Below are 9,746 nucleotides of genomic sequence, written 5' to 3'. Positions count from 1 at the left end.
CACATGATGGATAATATCAAAGCTACAAGCAACTAGTTCCTCTTTATACTACTGTACACAATATCCCTCAAGGGAAACAACGTTTTAATCATAAGGAAAAAACGTATTCTGTAAGCACCACTTAGCATCTTTGTAAGAAAAATTACAATGACCACATTTAAATATTTTTCACTATAAAAGTCTTAAATCTCCATTATAGAAAACTGGAGAAATATAAAAAGTAGAATATGATCATATTGGTATATTAAAATACCTGTATTGTTTTGTAGTCTTTTTTTCCTCACAGAAAGCTACACATGTTATTTTATATTTAGAAAAGATTGTAGTATATATAAAGAAGATAAAAATCACTGTGGTTTAACTACTTTTTACAGGTTATTGAGAATACCCACAATCATTCAACAGTTATTGAGATATTACCATGACTTTCTCACTGTTCTGTGAACGTGGGATACATCAGGAAATAAAAGAAAGATCTCTGCTATCATGAAGCCTATGATGATAATTATGTGGATGCTAAAGTAACAGTTATATACTTAATTCAGCTGAGAAATAAATTTTAAATTATTTTCACTCAAATAGCCATCCAGAAGCAGCAAAAATTAACATATGTGCTAATCCAAATGAAAAAGCCTACACATCACTAAACCATCTGTTTCTAAGAAATTAAAATCATCCTCAAGTACCAGCACACAATTATGATTTACAGGGCTATCAATGGTCTGGTTCACTCTGACCATCTTAGTCTAAACTGCCATTGCCAATGCATCTCCCCATACACTTTTACAAATCCAGTCTCTTTACAAATCATCTTACCCTCCACCCTCTTACGTGCTTTTGTCAAGTTCAATGTGTTTTTTCTGCCTGAACTGCCCCTCATGCCCTCATACTGGAACTCTTCATCTTGGGATATTCAGCTTCAGTATCTGTCTATGAGGTCCTCTGTCTCATTAAGCTACAGCTGAAAAATTCCTAGTTCTTGTATGGTGTTATTGCTATGTATACTTTTATCAAAACAAATGCTAAAGTGCATAGTAATCATTTATTCTAGTCTCAGCCTTTTCTGATAGACAGGGAACTCCTTAAGGAGAGAATATTTTGTTACTGATTTATAAATACACAGTGAATATAAGAATGTCTGAGCTATAAGAGATGTTGAGCAATTGTTTATTAAATAAATTTTTAAAGCATGTTTTGTTACACTTTTTAAAAAGATAGTGCAAATTATTTCCTCATGCATCAAAAGCTGGTATTTGTCCATCCCTGGCAGAACAAAGACACTTGTCTACTAGACTCTGTCATGTTTTCGCTACACTGTAATGAATTTTGGCAACCTAGTCCAAGTGCTTTAGAACATGTATTCCTTTACATCCTATAATAGAGGGATGAAATTAATGAGCATTATGTTTCTTCTAACTGACGCCTCAGTGAACTGGCAGACAGCATGCATCTCCCATGCCTTGCATATGGAAAGGTAGATACAGTTATTCCTGGAGGTTGGATGGTTATTTCTTTATCATAAATTATAAAAATAATGACACTATCATAATAATGCTTTCCACAGTGTAGCTTCATTTCATTATTTGTTGTCTAATTAGAAATAGTGCCTTTGAAGAGTGTATCTGAAGAGCTTTCTAGTAGGAAAGTCAGAAAACAAGTAGGATAGTGTAAAGTTTGCCGCACACTGATAGTACAACTCCCAGGTTCAAATCTTGACCTTGCTACTTGCTAGCTGTGACTTCAAGTATCTTAACAAATGCTTTCATACCTCAGTGGGTGGGGCCTATAAATATGATGAGAAAGTAACTTCAGTAATTATGCTACATAAGCCTCTGTTTTAGCAGACTGAAGAGTGAAATTTGAATTAAGATCCCCCTGCTTTCTTTGGAGAAGTAAATAACCATAATGGGGACTGCTATAGACAGGCCACATGGTAAGAACCTGAGAAAAGCCTCTGGCAGCTGACAACCCATGGTCCACAGCCACCAAGGAAATGGAGATGTCAGCCCTAAAGGCTCAAGACCCTGAACAGAGAACCCACTAAGCAGTGTCGAGACTCCTGGCCTATGGAAACTCTGATACTAAATTTGAGTTATTTTAAGCCACTAAGTTCATCGTAATTTGTTACACTGCAATACAAAGTTATCTACATCATGCAGTGTTATGAAGACTAAATGAATGTAATATTTAAATCCACATAAGTGCCTGTTAACTGAAAGATGCAAATATGCAAATCCATCAAGAAACTAAACCGAAAACTATCTACATCTGCAGAATCATATAGAGTAGGGAGCTATATTGGGGATATTTCCTCAAAACTCAATCTTTATTTCCTTGTCTTGGACTCTGTAATTGCACTCCTTACTGCTTTCAACTTGGAGTCCATTGTGACTACCTCCACAGAGCTGGACTATAATTTATTCGCCATCAACCTAACATATATAATATCCTCAGAAACTTATTTAAATATATTTCTTCTTCATCTAGTAGCCACTTAATAACAGTCAAATTCTCTTATGATCTAAGTATAGCCGCTCTATGAAACTGATGAGATGAAAAATATTTAAATTAATCAAACACATGCAGCCAAGATGAATTGGTTTTTCACAAATTATTCTCAGTTTCTGCAGGATGATGCAAATGGAACTTCAGTTCTTTAAAAATTCATTTAGGTTCTTTTTCACCCTAACATTATACTTAGAATAAAACATCTGTAGTGGTTTAGAAAGCTTAGACTATTAAAACAAAATAATCGACATTTTAGCACTGATTTCAAGCTGTTCTATGAACAATGAATCATCAAAGTTTCCAATTTTACACTATGAAATAAAAATGTTTCCTACAATAAAAGTTTATGTTCCTGGTGGTGGCCAATTTATTATTTTATTTAGAAAGATTCATTTAACATCCAGCTGTGGTATACTAGGTATATTTTGGAGTAAGTTTGTCACTTAGATATTGATTTACATACATTAAGATCATTAAAATAGGTTGATTTTTTTCTTTTAAATGATTGTTACAGAACCAGGTTGAAGCATTTTGCACTCATTCATTGCCATATCATATATATAAAAAATTGAAATTTTACCTGCTGAAAAAATAATTAGTTCACTAAGACTCATTATATTCCTATACTGCAGATTCTATTGGAAAATAATTATTCAATAAAAGAATTTTAATCCCACTCTATTTTCTATGTTTAGAACATGTCTTACTTCCTATCTTGTATTGTGTAATATAACCTTCATCATGTACTCTGCAAGTACCAACACCTGCATTTGATGGGCCTGAGCACCACCACGAGAAGTGCTTTCTTTCTGTGGGTGGCTGTGGGCCATATGGAGAGTTCTCCAAAGCAGGAATCCTCCCCTGCTCAAATAAAGCAATTCTTACATATATTGGGTTGGTCAAAAAGTTCATTCAGGTTTTAAAATATTACAGAAAATCCCAAATGAACCTTTCGGCCAAACCAAGATTTTATGATTTTTAAATGTCATAGGCTTGCATATATTCCACCACATCTGGTAGAGTGACAAGAAAATCTTAGATGACTTTTCTTTGCCAGAATAATGACAAATGCAATCTTATTTTGGGAGGTCCCAGCCTTCCAGAATGTTCGAGAGTAGAGAGGAGTACTTGATGCACAAAACTCTGGAAAAGGGTCTCTCATCTTTAACATGTCACATAAACTGCTTAAGTTCATACTATCAAAGTCTGTTGGGAAATTCACTCCCTCCAGGCTAAGTGTGGATACAGGGTTCTTTGACCAAGAAACCCAAGGCTACATTACTAGTTGCTGGTATTCAATTCCCCCAGCACACCTATGAATCAGAGTTGCTGCCAATGACAAGGGTGCTGCATGGCAGGGTGGTGCATGCCTCCTGCACCAAATCTCTTGCTCCTCAAAGGCACAAACCGTTCTGACTCTCGCTCCCGTGATGTCTCCATACATCCCTTATATTCCCGTAACAAATGCCTTGGCAGTACTTTATCTTCCAGTAACTTACAGGCTTTAATATAAAAAATATTAAAATATTTATAGTTTTGAAGCACTTAAAGATTGACAGTAAAGTTTTGAAAATACAGATAGTTTCTGTACACCTTTAATTCAGTTTCCCCTCCTGTTAATATATTACTTTAGTACATTTGTCAAAATTAAGAAGACATTTTAATTTTATTAAGTAAACTCCAGGATTTACTCAGATTTCACCAGTTTTTCCACTAACTTCTTCTTTTTTGTTCCAGGACCCAATCCAGGATACCACATTTCATTTAGCACAATTTGGATTTGGCTCAGCAACAAAAAAGAAAATCAAGGTCCTCCAAAGACATAAGAAGTCTAGATTCCTCTTTTTAAAATTTATTTATTTTTAACTGAAGGATAATTCCTTTACAATATTGTGTTTGTTTCTGTCATACATCAACATGAATCAGCCATAGGTATACATATGTCACCTCCCTCTTGAAACTCCCTCTCACCTCCCACTCCATCCCACACCTCTAGGTGGTCACCGAGCACCGGATTTGAGTTCCCTGTGTCATGCAGCAAATTTCCACTGGCGATCTAATTTTACATATGGTGATGTATATGTTTTAATGCTACTCTCTCAATTCATCCCCTCTCTCTTTCCCCCATATATGTGCAATGCAATATTATTCAGCCATAAAAAGAACACATTTGAATCAGATCTAATGAGGTGGATGAACTTAGAGCCTGTTAAACATAGTGAAGTAAGTCAGAAAGAGAAAGACAAATACAGTATAGTAACACATATGTATGGAATCTAGAAAGATGGTACTGATGAACCTATTTGCTGGGCAACAATGGAAACACAGACATAGAGAACAGAAGTTCAGATTCTTAATACAAATGCTTTTAAGGATAGGCCAGGTTCCCCTCCCAATCTTACCCAGTAGCAAGATAAAATAAGTATTTCAGTCAATTATCCTGCAACAACAGTTGATAAAAACTTTTCTCATGTGATAATACACTTTTAACCATAAACATATTTTTGTAGAGGGAATTGATTTTCTGAAAAATGGATGGGATTTTCCACACTGACCCAATTTTATTGGCTATAATCCTGGGAATCTTTCCACAATACCATGTACCTTCCCACCTCTTCACTGATACATGAAAGACTCACAGAACTGAGACAGTTTTGCCACTAAAACATCATTCTAGTAGCTAATGTAGTGAAAAGATAAGGTATGATTAAAAAAAAAAATTAGCTGCTTTTTGCATAGGTGTGAGTATATGTTAGGTAATAGCTGATAAGGGCCTAAATCACACCAGTATTCTGAAACTAGGGATAACTGTCAACATTCAACCAAATCCAATCATAATAGATTTAAAGGGACAGTGCAAATTCCTTTATTATACTACATTTTTGCATCCAATATTGTTTGAAATTTATCAACTATCATCTGTGTTGCTGATCATTTTTGTGTGAATATTTACACACCAGTGACATTAGGATTGATGGTAAAATGCACAAGTAGGACTGTCTTTGAGGGTCCTGAATTCTACTTCCAATTTTCTTGTTCTAAATGAAATCATGCCATCTTTATGGGATTACATAATTGAGAGGGTCTGAATAATTTGTGCCTCCCCACCAGGTGGCACAATGGTAAAGAATCTGCCTGCCAATGCAGGAGATGCAGGAGACCTGGGTTTAATTGCTGGGTCAGGAAGATCTCATGGAGGAATAAATGGCAACCCACTCCAGTATTCTGCCTGGAGAATCCCATGGACAGAGGAGCCTGGCAAGCTATAGTCTATGGGGTCGCAGAGTCTCACACAACTGAAGCAACTTAGTTTGGATAACTGGTGGATATATACTCACGTGATCATAGCAATATGTTACCATTAAACACAGTGATACAGACAAGTTTGTTGAAAAATAAGAATGCAGTGGTAAACTACAAATGCAGAAGTATGATTGTTTTTATCCCAAAATCAGCCTACTTTCAAAGACCCATTGCATTAGAAACTCACAAATATTAAAGCTGTTGAATAAGCCAAAAAGTCAAATTCTGTAATTCATGGACATTGCTTAAACTCATTTTTATTTCTAAGTGAAGAAAAGGTTCTACCTAGAGTGACTATTAAACATTCTATCTCATGATTGGCAATTGGTCACATTTTAGAATTATCTGGAATGACAAGTAGAAATCTTTTTCTCTTTTAGAATCCTCTTATAACATATCAATGTTTCCTTATAAATAGATTTCCAGTGTGACAAAAAAGTATTCAAAGGAGCTTTCCATGAAAATATATTCTTTGCTTGTTTAATGAGTCACATTTTCTGTGAATCTTTATGCAGTTTTTCCCCATCTTTGCTGAGAGGGAACAAAAGGCATAGTGGTTTGTCTTCATTTAAAACAACAAAAAATGTTTTCTAACTGAATATGAGACTATACTATTACCTCTCTTCTCTTACTGAGACTGGTTATTCCCACTTTAAATTGTATAGTAAGTTCCATCTTCATCATGGAGCCTTTCTGAATTGATCAAAAGACATTTTGCTTGCTGTCGGGTCTCCCACAGACTTTCCACCAATTATGCTTTTCTTGCTTGCTTCACCTCCCAAAACTACTTGGTCTCGACAAGTAAAATATTAGTTTGCCCATTCATATATAATTCAGTGCTTCTATTATACGTGCTATTATATTTGTGTGTGCTACTTCCATATCTCTTGAATGTGAGAAAAGATTTCAAAAATTATGTCTAGGAAGAGAAAGATGGGACAAAGCTCATGTAGTAAATCAAAGACAGAATTGCTGATTACTTTTTCTCTTCAGGTCCTTAATGAGAGACATTTCAATATATTTCTTAGCATAATTCTATGTATGTTTGTGCTTTTAAGAAGTGCTAAGTTTGATTACCAGACACCGAGTGGAATGTTTTTGTCCGCTTGTATACTTATCCCTCCTCTAAACTAGCTTCACTATACATCTACTCTGCCACATGGTTTTTCTGAACTCATTTTCCTGCTAAAATTATATTCCACAAATTCAACTTCATTATACAAATGAGCTGAGAATAACTCAGTGGTGAGTGGGTGAGGGAAAGAGATGCAAAGTTTTACTTCCTTACCTGTCCTTTACTCCAACTGTAACAAGCAGTTATTTGGTTAATTGAAAGTTGGTTGAAACAGCACTGTTTTATCAATATGGTTATGTACTTATGTCAAACATTGAAAAAAACTTATAAATGCTTATTAATCTGTCAGACATTTGATGTAGGCAAAGGGCTCTTTTGGAAATGGTATCAGGTCTCATGCTTTTTTGCATACATCACAGTTATAATGCAAAAAGGCTACCATTTTCAGTTTCTGCTTCTTTAAAGAAAAACTAGAGGATAATGTAGCAACCTGGAGAGAAGACTCCAATGGTTTTTAAAAATTTCCCCAATATTTTATATTTTACTCCTCTCACAGCTGATTTGATTTAAGGACTCACTGGTATAGTCTTTTCAATATATTCACCTTGTTTTTATAGAAGCAAGCTTTTTTTTTTCAAATTTATATTTCATCAATAAATAATATTTTATTCAATTAGCTCATAATAACACAAAGTTGAAGTGGTATAATCGGGAGGTAGATGGAAAGAAGAAACTTCTTCAGCAAATGAGAGGAGAATTCATATAAATATATACATAAACACGTGTTACTTTATATTTCTAAGAGTATCCAATCAAGTATAATCCCAAAATATCTGCTCTCAGACAGGATGTACTCTGAAGGAATTCTCCCCTGAGAAAAAATATTCCTGATGGGTTCATCTTCTCATTCGAACTTGAATTAATTACCTTAAGCAATTTCAGAAATGCCCCTAAAATATCTTTTTGGCAAGATGTTATTGAACTTGTGGAACATAACTAGGACTAAATATAGAAGACTGACAACTTTACTTTCTCCACTGCTTTCTCTTTCATGTGGATTCCCAACTCCAGATTTAGAAATAATGAAACCGGTAACACTTTGTTCAACAAAAGGTAAGATAGGCTGAACAAAATCCTGCAAAAGTTTCTTTTGGGGTGAGAATTATTCTTGCATTTTGCCTACTTAATAGAATTAATGCTTAGGGACTCTTCTCAGAATTAAAGACTCTTGAAAATTTCCCATCATTAAAATACACCTTTCAAGTTCCCCATTAGTCAACTTATCATACAGTGTACTAAAAATACACCAATAGAAATTATATTCAATGTGATGCTCTCTTGCTAGGACTCCCTATTTTTAGCAAGCAGGTGACTGTTTTGAAATTAAAGATTGCTTCTATTACATAAAGTGCTCATGCCTTAAAATATTCAGTTCTTTTAAAATGCCATCAGTCTTTTCACAATGTTCTACTCCAGAGGCATTCTCCCTACTACCAGGAATTAGGAAAGGTCAATTTTCTTTGGAGGGACAATGATGTGAGATCACAGACGTTAGAAACTAAAACTTCTTTTCACCGGAGTTGTATACCAGCGTGCTACTTATTCTTAGTGGCCAAGGTAGCAATGCCTAATTCCACCTTTTGCTAAAACTAGTTTTCTATCTTATAGCTGTAAGCTGCTGTGATTCTTTCTCTGGTCTCCTTACCATGGTCATGAGAGAATTTGCAAACGAACCTTATTTATTTATTCTTCCTGGAGATATATCTTGCCTTTGCAATGTCATTGGACGTGTTTAAAGAATATAGGTTTGCATTTGTAAATTAGGAAGACAAGGTCCAGCAATAGATTTAATGGGCCTTCATTCTCATTTAACTTCAGTTCACTCCGAACCTGAGAGGAGATTTGGCAGATGTTGATACCAGCCCATTCCTAAATAAATGATTTGTAAGCCTGTATATTCATTCTCATTAAGACACCTTTGTGTAAAATTTTTAAATTGAATGCAACTTTTTCCCAGGGAAATACAATTTCTGTTCTATTGTCAGTGTTATCATCACAGCTGCATAAGTCTTGAAATAGTCAGATGGCTTAAGTTCCTGGTAGTGTGCCAATAAGAGCATTAAGGTTGCTTTTCTATAGGCCAAGAAAATCTGATGGCTATTTTCAGAGTTGTGTGTGTGGGGGTGTTTACATACACATATTTTTCTTTTGGAGTAGATATGTGATGTTTTACTTTCAGAGCATACTCAAAGCCCCCAGATATATTTTGCGGTACATTTTTTTTTTAAAGCTACTAACTTTAAAATAAAGCTTCTGTGTGATACATATACACACATTATTATGAAAATAAAATTTATTGGATAGTCTTATTACTTGCAACCTCTGCAAATTACTGATAATTTCAGCTACCACTCTTATTTTTGATTACCTTGGATGTCAAACAATTTGCACTTATTTAACTGTAGGAGATAATTGGTGGGTTTGATTATTATAATAGTCACAACTGAGAAACACAAAACTGCTTGTTTATTAAATATGTGAACCTGACTTTTATTTGACCTTATTGAATCTACATTTCTGTGAGCAAATGCTTATATATGACTTGGAATAAAAGATAAGATACTAAGCTCACAAAATATTTAGTGGTGTTAAAGAAGCCTAATTGTTAAATACTCAGTATTAAAATCATGGAACATGACAACATACAGAAAATATATAAATATATACAATAAAGGGTAACCTCAGTTAAGAAATAATAACAGGACCCAGATATCCAATATGTATATCCCATATTTCAAAATGTGTGCATCCCTTAAAAATATTTCTAGATTTGTTTGATTTTGAATTTTGTGTATATATA

Source organism: Muntiacus reevesi, chromosome X (assembly GCF_963930625.1).
Source record: "Muntiacus reevesi chromosome X, mMunRee1.1, whole genome shotgun sequence".
NCBI lineage: Eukaryota > Metazoa > Chordata > Mammalia > Artiodactyla > Cervidae > Muntiacus > Muntiacus reevesi.
The sequence above is the reverse complement of the archived record's forward strand: the minus strand, read 5'-3'. Positions refer to the sequence as shown.